Below are 18,127 nucleotides of genomic sequence, written 5' to 3'. Positions count from 1 at the left end.
AAACACAAGAGAACAAAGCAGGTAAACCCAGCATGCAAATTAAAACACTAATAAATACCAAAATGTGTAAATGACCCACTCCCAAAAAAACAAAATCGGTTCTTGACCGTTTAGGGGAGCTTCTTTTTTGCCCCCTCAGTGCTTAAGCATGCAGGAGGAGGGGGCCGGGCAGAGCCACTCCTCACAGCTCGGCTAACGAGTCATGGGCCTGGTGTTTCAGTATCCAGAATTATAGGGACCAGAGTTTGCAAACCTGATTATTCAGGGCCATAGACACCAAGAAATGCCTAGTTGCCCAGAACGATATCCCCTCTGGGGACAGCGCTCTGTGTAACTCTTAAACAGGCCTTTGGTTTGGTATTTTATATGAGTATGCTGATAGAGACTGTTAATTTTGACAGATTCCATGATAATTTAGGAGTAATATGGTGCCTCCAAACAAAGCAAAACATCAATAAAGTTTTTTATATTGCAAAATAAAACTTTTTTGGGAAGGATAATGGAATCATGTTACCCCTCTACTTGTTATGTCAAAAGCATTCTATAGCATGTTCCTGATATTTGTGTCACTTTCAGAATCTGTGCTCTCTTTGAGGTTTTTGGGATTGTCATTGACTTGTAGAGTTTCTCTCTCCCTCTCACTAAAATGGTCAAGCAAATGAATGCACAGCATACAGAAATTCACAACAGAACACATTAGACAGAACACAGAAACGAAAACCCACCAAAAACAGTCCAAATAGGTCAGAAGATGGGGGCGTGGCCAAGCCACCGACCGAGATGGCCGCGCGGCTCTGAAGCTCAGACAGCCGGCTCAGCTGCACAGCTCTTTCCCCTGCATGATATGCAGTGATCGCCTCAGATTCGAGACCGCTGAGCTCCCACAGTCCCCCTGCACATGGCGTGCTGATCGGATTGCGGAGCGGTGCCGCCTTACCGACGATCTGGATTTCTGCGGCCGAGGGGCAGCCCCCATCATGAAAGCGGCCTGCTCCTGAGTCCGGGACCCTGCGGCGGAGGGTGTTGGGCGGCAGCTGAGGCCTGAGCAGTACTGGGACACAAGATGGCGGTGAGTACACCGGGTGCAGTTTGGGCTCGCTGTCTCGGTCTCCCCTCTTTCGTGCTATTTCGGCCTAAACGGGGCACTGCCCTGGCCGATTGTCCCCAGAGTATAGCTTATGCTCCCGCCTCGTCCCCATGATCCCGCGGGTATAAGGTCCGCGGGTGAGCTGGGAGGTGGCCGACGGGTTGCTGTGGGGTGCGGAGCGGGGGAGTAGCGTGGAGCGACCTATTGCCTCCTGCGCCCGGTTGTCTCTCGCAGCGTCCCCGCCACTAATGGCCTTTAACATCGTGGACTGCTGCCATCTTGCCCCGCATCCTACTGCCTCTCACCGTTAGTGCCCAGCTGTGCTCCTGCTGCCCAGTCCGCCTCCCAGATGCCAGCTGCACCTCATATTCAGACTGTGACCACCAATTGTTGGCAACACCTCACTCCATGCTCGTTGCTGGCCTCCTCTTACACCCGTGGCCTGTCTGGTTGTCCCCGGTTGCTGGTGCCTGACCCTACTCACAACACTTTCCTGAGACAGAGGATCCGGCACGCCTGGCTACAAGGACCGTATGGTGGCGCCTTGAGACGGGGCCCCCTGGGTCCATTGCACATCACCTTCGAGCGCCATCACCCCACAGTGTCACTCTTGGGGCCAGCCCCATGATCTGGGGCATGTAGCCTGGATTGGCTTCCTCGCCCCCCTGGTCCTCCTGAAGGGAAAACAAATGCGTGCCACACTGCACACTGGGTTTCCACGTACAGGCTGCTCAGCCCTCCATATTTCTGATTCTTGGTCAGGCCCGCTCACCACCCTATCTCCCGGATCGGGTTCGCTCCTGGGGGGCCCGGCTTTCCTCTCCGCCCTGCGGCATGAGCCGCAAAGATCCCAAACAGAAGACCCTCCCTTTTGAGAAGCTAGTGGAGAGGGCGGCTGACGACGGCTCCAGCATGGCGGAGGGCAGGCGGGGTTCGGACCACACTGATGATCCTCCTGCCTCATCATTTTCATGGCTGCAAGAGATGAGAGCGGGCCTTCGGTCACTAGATGGGCGGTTTGACGCCCTTGACAAGAGCCTTGAATCTCTGGGGGCTAAAATACAAGTCCACGACAGGCGGCTGGATGTTGCAGAGGCACGCATCTCTGATATCGAAGATGGCACCGCACAATCTATTAAAAGACTGGAACGGGTGGAGCGCATTCTCAAAGAGGTGGCAATCAAAAACGAAGACCTGGAAGCACGCAGCCGGCGCAACAATCTTCGCATCCTGGGGGTTCCGGAATCTGCCGCCACGGGCCTCCTTGACCTATTTGTCGAGACTCTGTTGACTGACGTTTGGGAAGGAGTCCTTCACCCCCGGCTTCGTGGTGGAATGTGCCCACTGCACCTTGGGACCCCGGCCCAATCCTGGCTGTCCGGCGCGCCCTATCAATGCCAGAATCATGAACTTTCGAGACCGTGACACAGCATTACGCCTTCGCTAGGGAGCATGGGGACACCTCCTGGCAGGGCTCCAAACTTGGCTTCTATCCAGACTTTACCATCATGGTACAGGAGGCCCGGCGCAAATATAACGGGGTTCAGGCTACCCTTCGAAACGTAGGATTGAAATATGGCATGCTATACCTCGCCAGATTGAAAATCGACGTGAATGGTCGGTCACGTATTTTTGAGAATCCTACTGAAGCCCAGGACTTTTGCCGTGCCTATAAGCAAAACAACAATCAGGCGGGGCCGAGCGGGGGTAGGCCCTCTCCTCCGCATAGTGGTTCCGAAGCGAGCATGGAACTCTTTTCTGGTTCCGGGACTGGTTGATTCTGTTGCACTGCTCTTATGATGCTTTAGTGATAATATATGGGGATTACACTACTCATCACTCTGATATGTCCCTCATAGCTGGCCGACTGCCATGGCGTGGCCACCCCCCTTGGTGTATACCTTGGGTTTGTTTATGGTTTCCTGGGTGTACCATTTCAGGGGTAACACTGTCCACTGTAAAGTCAATTGGTACTCAAAGTATTACTATCTGTTGTGGGTGTGCCTTGCTCTTTCTGTAGTAAGGTTGGGAGGGGGGTGGGGGGAAGGTAACCACCACTGAATAAAAGTTGATGTCTGTTTTTGGTATTGTTCGCTGACACAGTCTGCTTTTATCTGTTGGTACTCGTATCTGTCCTATATTTCACAACAATTTGATGGTTCAGCTAGGAACAACTGATGGCCCCTCCAGCCTGTCCTTGATATCCTGGAACGTTCATGGTCTCAATGATACCCGTAAGAGGAGGCACGTTCTTCACTACTTACTCCGGCATAATGTAGACATTGCCTTTCTGCAAGAAACGCATTTGCCTAAATCTGACACTGCCCGATTTGCCGCAAGTTGGGGCACCCACAGGTATTTTGCCAACATTAGTAATTATGCTAGGGGCACGGCCATTCTCACCACAAGAGGGTTCCTTTCAGTCTGCATTCGGTCGCAACTGATTGCGAGGGTAGATATACCATCGTAGCGGGGTCACTAATGGGCCACAGCGTTGCTTTGATTTGTGTATATGCACCGAACATTGACTCAACGGAATTTTTTATTCCCTCCATGCCCAGCTCTTAAAATTAGACCCCATTTTGCTGTTGGTGGGTGGAGATTTTAATCTACTTCTTAACCCCGAGCTGGATGGTACCGCCAACTCCCCTGACACTAAACCTTGTGTGCGCCGCGCTCTCTTTGACCTGTGCGACCAATTTTCTCTTCTTGATGTTTGGTGCATGCACAACCCTTCCCACACTGATTTCACACACTATGCGGGCTACCATAATACGTGGACTAGACTTGATTACTGGCTACTCACGCCAGGAGTCACTTGCTGGTACCACTCTCTTGAGACACTCCCAAGAACGTATTCCGACCATTCCCCGGTCAAGCTCCTACTACGAGTTCCACGACTTGAAGGGTTTGAGCGGCAGTGGCGTTTACCTGGCCAGGCTCTCCTTGATGAGCTTTTTCATTCTAAAGTATGCAAGGCCATGGAGGACTACTTTGACATCAACATTGGCTCGGTAGACACCTGGGCAGTGCTATGTGAGAGATTTAAGGCATACATAAGATGTGTTTGCATTGCCAAGCATTCGGGGGTGCTTAAAGCTCTCCGTACTACACTAACGCGATTGGAGTGCAACCTCACTGGCCTTGACAGTCTGACATGACATACCCCCTGCCCTGAGATGGCAGGTCGGCGCTTGACTCTTCTCACTGAATACCATGACGCAGCTGACCGCGAGATCCTCTCCCTGGGTAAATATCAAACCGCTCAGCGATATGGTGAGGGTGAGCATCCCGATCGTGTACTGGCCCAGATGCTACGGCCTCCCTACAGTAAGGCCTATGTTACTGAGCTGCACTCTTCCACTAACCAGACTCTCAAAGGCATCACGGAAATCAGAGATGAATTCCTGGCCTACTTTACCTCTCTCTACACTACTAAACTGGGAGGATATCTTACGGCACAGGAGTCCTATCAATCGGAGATCGCGCTAGTCTATCTAGAGAAGGACATGCAGGATTTCCTGGCGGAGCCAATCATCGAGGCCAAAGTACTTGGTGCCATCGGCGCTCTCCGTTGCTCCTCCGCCCCCGGGCTGGATGGCTTTACAGGGGAATTCTACAAGACCTATAAAGACTTGTTGGAGACGCAACTAATCGAGGTGTACGCAGAGGCCCTCGAGAATCAGATGCTGCCCCCCACACTTCGCGAAGCTGTTGTTATACTCCCCAAGCCGGGCAAAGACCCGTCCTTCTGCAGATCCTACAGACTTCTGTCCCTACTTAATTTGGACTATAAAATCCTCGCTAAAATTGATTCTATTTGCTTATCCCAATTGATGGAATTTATTATCTCTCCAGCCCAATCTGCTTTGTCCCCCACCGTTCCACTTCTCTGAACCTTCGGACACTGTTCTCAGTCCTTCACAGGATTAGCCCAGAGGTTCCCGCCGCTGCAATCCTACTGGACACTGAGAAGGCCTTTGACACCTTAGAATGACCTTTCTTCATGTCAGTCATGCATCGCATGGGTATTCCAGTGGGATTCCTAGCCACCACTGCATTGCTTTATAGCCATCCCACGGCGAGACTTCGCCTAAACGGCACACTTTCCCGATCTTTTCCTCTTCTCGCGCGGCACGCGCCAGGGGTGCCCTCTATCGCCTTTATTATTTATTCTTGCCATGGACCCCTTAATTCGCCACTTCCAGGAAAAACATCTGCAGCGGGGTCTGCAATTTAATACCGGCCCCTCCTGGTCTCGCTGTATGCAGATGACACTATCTTGTACATACGCGAACCCCAAATGAATATAGAGCAGCTCATTAGAAAGATCCTCCGTTTTGGGCAGCACTCTGGCCTGGGCATCAACTGGCGCAAGTCGGTCATCTTGCCCTTAACCCCCAGTACAGTCCAATGGACATGTGAATTCCCTCTCAGATGGTGTGCCGACTCTGTCAAATATTTAGGCATCCACATCCATTTGGACACCCACCAGATTATCCGCCTCAACTACGGCAAGGCAGTCTGTACACTTGAGGCCCAGGTGGAAAGATGGCTGCGACTGCCATTGTCTGTTGCTGGCAGGGTTGCCATTATCAAAATGGTACTGCTCCCCAAATTCTTATACCTATTTAACAATATTCCCATTCCCCTCTCGAACAGTTTCTTTTTAAAGCTACAATCGCACCTCACTCGATTGGTCTGGGGTAAACAGAAACGAGTTCGCTGGCAGATTCTCACTGTACCCTATGAAAGGGGTGGGTACGGAGTGCCGAATTTTCACCTATATTATCACGTCGCTCAATGCAGCTATGCTTTCGCTTGGTATCATCCAGACGCCAGGATCCCGTTCCTTCGCCCCAGAAGCAGATTTTGTTTTTTCTGAGCGGCTGTCCACCATCTTGCCTAAAGGGGTGCCCAGAGATTCTAAGGACATACAGACCATCTCCAATACCAGCTGGGCATGGGATAAACTTAAACGTTATACTGGTTCACTGACACTTTACTGCTCAGCTCTCCCTCTCCCCAATGCCCGCTGGCTGCCCATAACGGGCAAGAGACTCGTACAGCGTACCTTGTCTAAGTTTGCCATTACAAAACTCGGGACCTATATCCTGATGGACATATTTATTCTGCAACGGAAGATGACCGCTTCCATGACGCCACATTTATGGACAGCTTCATTCTCAGACGGATCCATTCGGCCTTACGGGCCACGCTTCCTGGATTTCCCATTGAGCCAGACCTGTTTACTCCACTCTCTGTAATCATTGAGAACATAAGCGGTGTACAACTCATATCTAAGTTATATAGGGCTTGCTCTGGTATGCTGCCAGTCCACGACGATAAGATTCGCAAGGATTGGGAGGGTGATTTGGGCCGCCCCATCACTGATGACCAATGGGCGAAGTGCTGTTTAGTCACGAAAGACGTCTCACTTAACAGTAGGCACAAACTGCTTCACTTTAAATTTCTGAGTAGAATTTACATCACACCTGCCAAAGCTCATAGGTTAGATCCGGCCAGACCTCACACCTGCTGCAAATGCGATGCCTCGCACGCGGATTTTGCACACCTTACCTGGACCTGCCCCGCATTACAGCCTTATTGGGAGAATGTGCATAAAACACTAGGCGACATGATCAAACAGCCACTCATCCCCACACCAGAGATCGCTCTGATGGCTTATGTTGTAAACTTCCCAAACCCGTTAGGAAATTCTCATCCCTCAGCCTTCTACTAGCTAAAAGGGAATTTGCTATTCACTGGGGTCGTAGACCAGTTCCCACCTTACAGATCAGGCTGTCTAGTCTGGTTTATTGCAATACCAATAGTGAAGTGCATTCCAGTACACTACCTAGCTCCTACCGTCCCATGGACATCTAGGATCCCTACAGGTCCTATGTGGCATCCATTCAGCGCGCCTCTGATTCATTGCTGTAACAGGGCTTTGTCTCTGCCGGGGTCCGATAGGAGGTTACGGGGTCCACTACTGCCAGATACCCGGAGCACCTATTCGCCAAGTTGAGTCGGATCCCCGCCCACAGTACGGCAGCTCCTATACTTGCTGGGTTTGGATGGGTATATATCTCCACTGATATTCAATGTACGCTATTGTTAACGGATGGGGGAGGTTCCTTGGGACTGTGTTTTTCTTGAGCGTTATTCCACTGGCTGTAACTATTTTTCTGATTGATGCGAGCCATGTCAGAATGGACATTGATGTTTGACGTTATACTGCATGTGCATCAATTGTAATCTTAAAAAAGTGAACAACAATACTCATGTTGCCATGATGTGTTAAACTGGAAAATGGAAAATAAAGTTATATATATATTTTTTTTAAAATAGGTCAGAAGATGAGAATTAATTTTGCCCAACAGCAGCTATTAGCCCCAGTTATTATATTGTCACTAAACAGGGGGCAATGTGCATGCCAAATGACCCCGTTTCCAATCCACCTTCTCCCCATACACAAACAACCACAACTCGAATTCCACAACCACACTTTTAAGTCACTACATAACACTGGCCCAGCATACCTCAATAATTTCATTTGCTCTCATAAACATTTCAGACACCTCCACTCATCCCGACTCCTACCTGCACACATGCCACACATACAGAAAAACAGATCTGGCTGCCAAGCTTTCTCCTATAAACAGAAAACCAGATCTGGCAGTCAAGCTTTCTCCTATATCACTCCTAAAGTGTGGATTGACCTGCGTCTACACATAACAGCTGCATCCTCACCTCTTGAATTCTGCAAGTAGCTGAAGACCTCGCTTTTCGAGTACTCCTACTAGGTCCTACGTCTGGCTAGACTCAGAGCTGCTCAGCACAAGGATACTCTCCAGGATGATAGTATGCTCTACCAATCTGCATAACACAACACCACATAGACCTCCACAATGCAACTCATTGACAAATCAATGGTTCATGCACGCTCAATGAAAATGTAAAATAACCAGAAATAAAATATATATGATACAACTTCACACGGCAATTCAATTCTCCGCATCTTGGTTTTCAGAGCAGACCAGATCCCATTAGCGCTGCGAGGCCGCAGTTATGGCAGAATGCACTTTATACAACGGATGCCAACATAACACAGTAGAAGCTCTTCTGTAACTGATTATGACCATTGGAAATCATTTCCCCTGATCTATGGACCTCCTGTGCGAATGAAGATGGGCCCAGGAAACTGAAGCTCATTCAATGTTCTTTGTTTTTGACTTTTTGGTAAACATATCAATTTCGCATTATAGTGAGTCAAAAACTAGCTTTTAACATAGCAGTTTTTTCTTTAAATAAATAACACAGACAGGAAAGACCAAGACATAAATCCAAAAAGAAGATGAAAAAGACTTTGGAGTGTGCAAGAGAATAAAATATTATATTTTTTAAAGTGATAATGTAACCTAGCTTCCATCACGTATGAGCCAGGGCAGAAGGTTTATTGAACAGGCGAACACACAAAAAAACACACAAGTTTAAAGTGTGCTTTTAAAGCTAAATCGCAATCAGATTTCTCGAACACACTCCTCCCTGTCGCTCTGACATCCCCCCCCCCCCCCAAAAAAAACACCTTCCTGCAATATTTATTTTTTTCAAAGAATTCAGGTAGGAGGGTTCAATAGAAAAATGTCACTTTAAAATCAGTTATCCGATCACAGTGACTTATTGCGTGTCTTTAAAATGATTTCCGTCTCTTGCAGCCTATTTTGTAGTTATTAAACGGCACAGGATATTGAGTTCTCTGGAGATTTATTAGAATTTACTCTTTAAAAGATGATTAGCCACGTAGAAGGGCATTTTCTGATCGGCGATTTCTCAGCTTCCCTCTGAAGTACATCTGACATCACAGGTGACTTATGGGAGCTGTCCTAGATCACTGAACCACGGGCACAGACCTGTCTCCCCATGGCTGACGCCTGCTCGACCGAATACCTCAAAAATAAGGCTTTGTTTAAAACGGTCAGTGACAAAGAGAGGCAGTGGAGGGCACATGTCTAGCATGGTGATACTGACCTCTGACGTTTAGGTGACCAGTTCAGGTGCGGCGGCAGGACCAGCAATTGTATAGGGCAAGGCCAGGAAGAACAAGGCCCTTATGTGGTGTCAAATTCCTACAACAGGCCGGAAAATGAGCCTATTTTCAATTTATACATACCCGCCAGCCTGGACAGCTGAAAATGTCGACTATTCCTGGTTGGCAGGGACCAAAAATATGTTTCATTTAGTCATCACGTGGTCTGATTCTTTCAGTAAAATAAACATAATAAATAAATAGTAATTTCAGTGGGTTTCTTTCAGTGGAAAAGTGGGTCACGCTGCCACACGAAACTCCTCACACACTACCTGGCACATTTTGATCACCCGTGTCACCGAAGACCAACGATTTATAGTGCAAGGTCTGTGGATCCGCTTCTCTCTTGCATGCCGCCATGCTTAGATGAGATCAAACCAACTCGCCTGAGGAGGTAATTATGTTCCACTGCATACCGAAGTCAGTCGATCTATGGATATGGGTGTGCACGTGGACACAAACGAGGATTGTGTCAAACGAGGATTGTGTCGCTCAAAACCATCCCAGTATCATCCCTACCTGAAATGCATATATTGCACACCAGGCCTAGCTGTGAGCATAGATCCTGCTTCTATCTAAGACATAAAGCAGGGTTACACAACCCACGCAGCTGCAGAGCCCAGACCCTTGATCCTAAGTAGCTGCAGCAAAATGTTTAGCAATCTCAGAAGCTCCACATCACACAGTAGAGACCCTCCATAGCAGCAGAGCGCATGGCTCACATACTCGCTTGCTGTAAAGCACCAGTTACACATTTTTTTCCTAGCTAAAGTACACATGGCTTAAACACCCTAAAACTGCTGAGGACAGGTTACAGATGCTACCTAGATTTAGATCACAGGAAATACAGCCTCAGGTTTCAGAGGAGCATCCACTTGTGCTTTCAGGAGCACACAGGTGCTACATCACTGGCAGCTTCCAGAGCTTCCATTAAGTTGAGAATGTTCATTTACAGAATTAACACCTCCCGTGAAAACTTTTGGCTTTGCCAACATTTTACAAAAATGGAAACTGTCTGGGAAAACATCCTACACTTAACAACCTTTATGCGAGGTGGCTAAAAAGTGAAACAAAACAACTTCACAGCCTCGAACCAACTTTCAATGTTTGTGGTTAACCATTGTGAGGAATATGAATAGCCTTCACTCCACCTACGCAATTACGAGTCCACTTCTGTAACTGACAGAGACCTACAAAACAGGATAATTGGACGCACACTCTCTGATCTCATCAAGATGGCTGCCATGCTACCACCAACTCAACTCAGTAAGATGACTGCTCACAAACCTTTCTGTCCCAACCTGGTTGCCAGTGCTGTAAATAGACAGACACTTCTAATGGGATATTAACAAACCTCTTCCATTAGAAATGCTTGGGCATTAAAAAAACTGCTGGTAGCAAATCAGGACAAACCTCCCCTCATTAATAGGTCTGGAGTTCACCAAGATGAGCAAAGCAGCCTCAACCCAAGCAGCTCAAGTGCATTACATGTGTGTACCCTAGTTCTGCCAGGATAGCTGAGAGTTCTGCTCCAGTCCAGAAGTCAGTGCTTTTGGTCTCCTTCCAGGACTCATAGCCTGGTTTTGTTAGAACATTGCAAATACATTCACAGATGCCTGCTACTGCATGCATGGCGGGCATCTGTAAATATATTTTGTTTTCCATTTTGAAAATATATTCAAATTTGGCTGTTGCAGAAGCATATGTGGCAGTCATCCTTGTTAATGCATAATATAATAAATTCACAGATGCTAGCCAAGCACATGTGCACATGAATGGGTGGACTTCTTGGAATGGTAATACATTATTTTAAGATGGCTACCGGGTGGGCAGTGCTTAGAGCACAAGGTTTGGGGTGGGGTGAGTTATTTTTAATAAAGAAGGGGCAATGGAAGAGAAGCGCTAGGAGCAGGGAGCAACTGATTGGTAATGATGCACTTCAAAAACAAGTGTTTGACATCAAGCAATGGAAGGATACAAGCCATCAAGTCAAAGTACAGCAAGAACGAAATGTTCCAGAGCAGGACAGACACTAGAATAGGGAAGAAAAGCATCCAATCATGAGTAAGGGGCTGACCCAAATCCATGCATTGTTTTGAATCGAACACAAACATATCTTCAACAATAGACAAGCCTTCTGTAGGGAAGACTGATAAAACAATTTGATTTACTCCATAAAAAGGGCAAAACATAGAACACAAAAGGAAACGTGGAACTCTTTTCAGCCTTACTGTTAAGGAGCAGGAGGTTATGATGAAGCAAGGTACTGGAGGCAGGGCAACCATAGAGGTATTCATAATAGTTCAAGTATCACCCCTCCCAGTCCAAACAGAGACTCATCCAGATGACCCCATCCAGTGCCTGATGAGATTCTGCACAGTGAGATGATTCACACATTTAGAAAACTGTAACAACAATTTTCTTTAAATATCTGGGTAATACCGACTGGACCATAAAGAGTTCTTAGGTGAGCGCTGGCCTAGGACATGCATAGAATTCTCCACTGGAGATTTTCAGAATAACCTTACTGAAGGAGTGGGCAAAATTCAATTTGGTAAATTGTCACTATGTGCGGGCTTAGTCACCTCTGAATTCAGACAAGATAGAGAAGGGTAGCCTGACGTAAACAGTATATGAACTATCTGATCCACAATCTGATCCACAAACAGGGGGTGCGGTTGAGCATACCTGCTAAGCCAAAACATAACCCTGAATTTGTTTTGTTTTAGAACTTTTTTAATGCAAATGGCTGATAAAATAATGTAATAATGATTCAAATATATACTTCACTTTCTTCAAAAGTGATGAATGCCTATTTTCTGCCCCAAAAATCTGATACACCTCAAAATGATAATTTGTTTTCATTGATGTTATAATATGTAAAGTAAAATAGCCTAATATATATATTCATATGCTGGTGGGTACTGAAAATAATGTCAATTGCGGACCGTCCGCAGGTTCTGAATTTGTAGGAATGTTCATACAACACTAGTCTAGTGGTGCCCTTTCACACTCATATAAAATACTAGACATATATGTGAAAAACGGATGCTTGGGAGGATGGTTTGTCCCATTCACCTCTGCACAAATGGACTTCTAATTATATTTTGGTTCTGTTTTCCACATTTCTGAGTTGGGCTTCAAGCGAGCTCTTGGAAATTACAAATGCAAGCTGCTGTATTACCAATGGTAATCTCATCAGGTCTTAGAAATCAGATTGCTTTTACTTAGCAATGTCTACACCTTACTTATGGAGGATTTGATCACATGGCTCGCCTGAAAATTCATAGCAAACATCTTGCGCTACGGGGCAAGTTATTAGATCCATGTCTGGTTGCTATCTGAGAAGAGTAAGACTTTGACTGGAGTGCAGCACTTTATCATAAATGTGCCTGATTCACAAAGTGCCTCCGTACTCGCAGCAGAGGACCGGCAGTCTCTGCGGGGATCTCATAATTGTGGTGGGACCACTGCACTGCAGTTTCTCATTGCGAAGGTCCAGCCACGACTGCGGTCCCCTGCCACGACTGCGGGGCCTTTGCCGAAGTGCGGAGGCCCTTTGTGAGTCGGGCCCAAAGTTGGGTTAAACACCGATGTCTTTCACCGAAGAGCACTGTACATACAGGGAAAAATCAACAACACAAAGACAGCCATTTTCTCCAGCTGTGGGCTATAACTATGACATCATATGCAAGGCCTTGGAAGGAATAGTCTCATAATTAGAGCTCCCGGTTTTATGTTTTTTTTTTTTTTAACATTTCCATCTCTATTTATGTATATATATTTTTGGCCCATTTATCTGTATTTATCCATATTTATTTTGTGTTCTACCAATAAATGAAGTTGAAAAACTGTACATTTCCATATTTTTTTTTTTTTTCAAATCTGTTTTTATTTTGCAAAAACCAAAGAAACAAACAACTTGGTCACTTCACTTACCACCCTTTCCCTGTATCTGTTGTTACAAGTGCCCGCTAAGGCCAGTATACTTTATTTAGTACATTGAAGCAGTGTCTCGTTAGTCCCTGGTTTCCATATTTATTTAACTGATAGACACACACTCATACTTTGATGTCTGTCGTGTCTTAGCTATTCAAGCTGTCAAATATTACATAACCATACATCCACTGGTGAATACTGCATTATACCATTAATGTACGTTGACATTTGCCGTTAATTCCCCATGCTGTCCATCTGCTCAGTTGCGGGCCTATAATTCATGAAAGACAGCACGGAGAGTCACTTAAAAGAAGCACAATTTTCTGTATTTATCCACTTTTAAAATAAATGCAGACAGAAAACACATTGTTTTCTGTCTGTCTTTATATGTAAAAATCGGTACAAATGAAAAACAGGGAGGCTTACTCATAAATCAAACTTCTCATACCGTTCTAATGCCATCATACTATAAACATGGCTTACAGTTACAGCCTCACGATGAAATAGGGTCCCTATAATTGTTAAACTATTGTAACTTTTTTACAGCTCAAAAGTTTAGTGTCACCGCTCCAGACATTGTCTGGCACTTCCTACATTGTGGCATCACCTAGTCTTCAGAGGAAGTAAAAAGATCATGCTTTCTGTTTAAAAGTGCCATCCTCCCACACATTCTCTCTGAACTCATACTTCCTTATCCAATACCAATGTCAACAACCTCTTCTCTTAATGGATCAAGGAGCTGTTGATCATCCTGTCCAACCCATAAACCTGCCACGTTTTATGGGCGGCTCCATTAGCTCCCCTTGGAACAGCAATTCATTTATCACTGTCTTCTAGTAAAGTGGACAAGGCACGCTCTTGGAAGAGTTGTGGGTCCCCCACTGCGAGCACAGAGGCGAACCCCGCCTCCTGTTGCATTTATTCTTGGTATTAGCGATTGCTACAATTGAGGATTGACTCTCTATGGGGTAAATCGACATCTACACCAATTTCCTAGGGATGAAGGAAAATATTATGGGAGTGAAAAACTACTGGTCTTAAGGTGCTCTTAGGTGAAAAGAACAGAAACCTCACACATTCTAGGTTTTCTGTTCTCATTTGGGATGGTTGCACAAAGAGCCTGAAGTGAATTAGTGCATCAGTAATCGCCTGAAAAATGAAAAATTGGGGTACAAAAAGGTTTTGTACAAAGAGAAAGAGAAGTTAAATTATTAAAGACACCAACATTTTCAAAATTAAATTCTACGGTATATGGCTCTTGATGCAGCTCTAGGATGACCACCATCATCCATCCATGCCATTGAAGACACAATTTCCCATCCTGGGCTTTCAAGTGATAACCTAATGTATTCTGGGTATTGTAGGCTTGTTGTAATTCCATTGAACTAATTTGATTAATATTACCTGAAAACAGTGGCTTGGAGGTGAGGAGTTTAGGATTGGAGACAGTGTCCATAGTGACCTGGAGTTAAGTGGTTATCCAGTGACGCTCAATTCAGTTGCAGCTCCTATAATTCACAATGACTTATAGCAGCACCTATTTTACCGTGCCCACTGCCACATTTATGCACTGAGATGGTGGGAACCCCACTTGCTCAAGTTTTACTATTTCATGATCATTCAGTAGCACTGTCTGTGGCATAAAGGTGCGGTGATGCATTTTCCTAAAGAAGGCCCTGCCTGACATTCGTTGTACGCTACAGAGTTTTGAAAGATGTCTTTTTGTCATATTCCATGACCTGTAGATAAAGGACACCGTGACACTTGAGATAAGATGTGGCCTAACAGCCAGAGCTGCTGAGTTTAGAACTGGTGAACCGCGCTCGAGTTTCGGTATTGGCTCAACATCCTGTGCTTCCGGGCAAATCCCTTAATCTCCCCCAACATAAAAAAAAAATCAATTAAAAAAACGAATCTGACCTTGTGTAATATAATCTGGTGCTCATGTTTGCGGTGTGTAAAACTGGAAAAAACCCGAAAAACAATATTGCCGTGAGAGCAGTGCTTAATTTGAGCCGGAGCTTTCCGGTGTTGAGCACCGGCACTTAATTGGTTTCCGGTGCTCGGCACCGGCACCTAAGTGTCAACACCACATTTAGGGCAGTCTGCCACAAGGTGGCGCTGCTCATGCAATTTAGAGATGAGCAGTCTAACAGTTGTTTAGGAAAACAACATACATTAAAAAATTACTAATACCTGCCTCCCCAGCCATTCCTTTAACTTTGGGGACCTGGAATAATCGGAACTGGCGCATTTACAAGGGAGTGAGATGGTTAGTAGTTGTTTTGGCAGCGATGACAAGGACGATGGGTGGTACAAGCTGCAGTGGCCTCCTGGTCATAGCCCCGGCACTTAATATTTTACAAATTAAGCACTGCGTGAGAGAATGAAAGATCACCTTTTCTGTGCCTGGTGACCCCAGTCGTGGTTAGCTCCCACCTCCACCTACTTACCGCAAAGGCTCTTCCTCCAGTGGCTTTATGTAACCGAAGCCTTTAGAATATAATGACTTTCCCTCCATGTCTATTTGATGCAGCCGTGGACCCTTCTAAATTAGGTCTGGACTGCAATCCCCACTCAGGGCGGTAGGAGAAAAGTAATACTGATTTAGCTGCAACAGCTTTCTCAGTACAGAATGCAGGATCATTCTATCTCTGAAGGGGAGGAAGAGCTCATCTCACCACTAACCTGGCTGGCACTGCAGTAAACTGTGCTGCCACAAGCTGGAAACCACCTTTAAAGCCTAAATAAGCAGGACCATGTGGCTACACCCTAGTCCAATAGACTGACACATAAACAAGAGAAAATTGCTAATTGCGTTAACATTAAAAAAATTATCTTGATTAACCTACTCTCTAAGGTGCATCCCTTAAACAGGCACACAGCTGAAAGGATGCTGGCGGATGTGTTTGTATTTAGAATAAAGAACAAACACACAGGCCCTTGACTGAAGCTTTATCCACAAGGTATTTGCATTTGAAATGAATAGACAAGAAAAAACAAACATGCCTTTAATCTATTAACTCTCAATGACTAGGTTACCTGCATTTATAATAGATGAATAAACACGGGTCCGGGCTGTACATTATCAAAGAGTGGGTTATTTGTATTTAGAATCCCAACCCAGCCTGACTTCCAGAGATAATGCAAACAAAAGAAATTGTTTTATTTTTCTCAGACCTCATGGAGGGCTCCGTTTGCTGACTGCTCCCTCTCCTACTAGGAGTGCCTTCAACAGAAGGACCAGGCTCCTTTGGTGTCCAAAGAGGGAGCCTCGCCGCCCGCCATAGGTCACGGAAGGAAACAACTTCACTAGGTCTGGTGTTTGGATTGGTATCTCTCTGGCGAATGGTATAAAGTATTTGTTTTTTTATTGTAATTCTTATATAATGCTTATTAACCATTGGTGGGGCGCTGAAGCTCAGTGCTTGCACAGGTATCATTCTACACCATGTAGGGTGTGCGGTTCAAACGGTGCTGTCTTTTCTTTGATCCTATGAGGGAAGTCTTTCCATGTTGTGTGTGATAGCCACTGATGAGCGGTTATCGTGTAATGGGATGCAGTGCTTAGCAGTGTAATGGATGATAAAGGTATCAGAGATATGTGTCCAGTTTAGGAATAGGTTATGGCATGCTGCCAACTTTGTCATCTCAGCAGGTCCCTTTATGGTGTTACCACTTAGGGTTGTCCATTTTTATTGGGCTGTGAGAACATGAGTGGGAGGAGAGAGGGTGATAGATCCATCATGATAGGCTACCTTAGGATCCTCCTTTCCGTGAATGTCGTTTGATGATGTTGAGGAGAGGTCATAGTATGTCGCTAGCAGGGACTGCAGGGGTGGACTATGTTAGAGTTCAGTGGTGGCCAGAAGTCAACAGAAGATCTCTTCAAAAGATTAGTCCATGCCTGCCCAGATGGTGGTCAGAGTGGTTCGATTCTGTACACTGATAAGGGGCTTTAGTTTATAGGTGAAGCCTGCAATGGGTCTGCCCATATTTGGCATAAAAAGAGCGACGTGGAAAATCGCATCATTCTGCAGCCTAGGTTGGTTTAGAATTGGCCGGAGGATGGCTGCTTGCTGGAAGTCTTGATCAATGATACCTCTGGGTGAGCTGCAGATATTTATCTAGGGCACTGATCTGGTTTGTGTGGCAGGTATTAGGAATGCTTTTGGAACTGTCCACATCTGGCAGCTTTGCCAAAGCCGTAGGGCTGTAGCGTTCACATCTGGTGAACTAAGTCTCGAGTTGCGGTCTTCTCCATATGGATCCTATCTGAGTGGAACTTGGAGAAGGCTATTCTGTACCACCTGTCCTGTGGCTAATACACACATTTGCTCCAGTCGTAAACTGTACCGTGTGAGAGTAAGGTAAAGGGTTCTTGAACAGAAAAATAATATCTGCATAGAAAACAAATTCAACGTATATTACCATCGCATTCAAATAGGCAGAGTTTTCTAAAGGGCGGGAATTCAACATCCTGGAATGATGCTACAACAACTTGAGTACATTTTCAGGAGTACTTGTGAGATTCAGTGCGAATCCCATGCAAAGTACAGATTAGGTCCTACTCCTTTGAGCACCATGGTACGTGTGTACCAGAGAAGTCTCCTACCATCTTAGCACCTCCTTATAAGCTGGTCACTCAGTCAGCCTGCTACTTTCACTCTTGTTCTGATATAATTCTCTCAACTCTCTCAGTAACACCCCACGCACCCCCACAGAGCTACGCCACGAAGTGTACCCTACCTTGATGAATGGCAGTCATAATGCACCTAAGGGTTTGATTAGTTGTCTGTAGAAACTGAGTCGAATGTACGGGCACTGGAATGTAACCTGTGTCTGTATGCACGGGCTCTGAAAGGAAGGCCTGGGAGGGATGGTGATTTGGTGGCCGTGAACATGGTTTAGAGGAACTGCGGCAGCGCCATCTTTCCCGCTGCTCTGCTTGCTTCGTTTATGTAGTAATTATTTGGTAAGCAGACTAGAAATAGACTGTCTTGTGAGAGGGC

General features: G+C 46.0%; 1 protein-coding gene across 4 annotated transcripts in view; it reads right to left on the bottom strand.

Annotated features, from left to right (window-relative positions):
• UTRN (utrophin) overlaps positions 1-18,127 on the bottom strand; it is a 1,396,454-nt gene that overhangs the window by 568,650 nt on the left and 809,677 nt on the right. The window lies entirely within an intron of this gene.

This window comes from Triturus cristatus, chromosome 6 (genome assembly GCF_964204655.1).
Source record: "Triturus cristatus chromosome 6, aTriCri1.1, whole genome shotgun sequence".
In the NCBI taxonomy this organism is placed as follows: Eukaryota; Metazoa; Chordata; class Amphibia; order Caudata; family Salamandridae; genus Triturus; species Triturus cristatus.
This window is presented reverse-complemented; position numbering and strand designations above follow the sequence as displayed.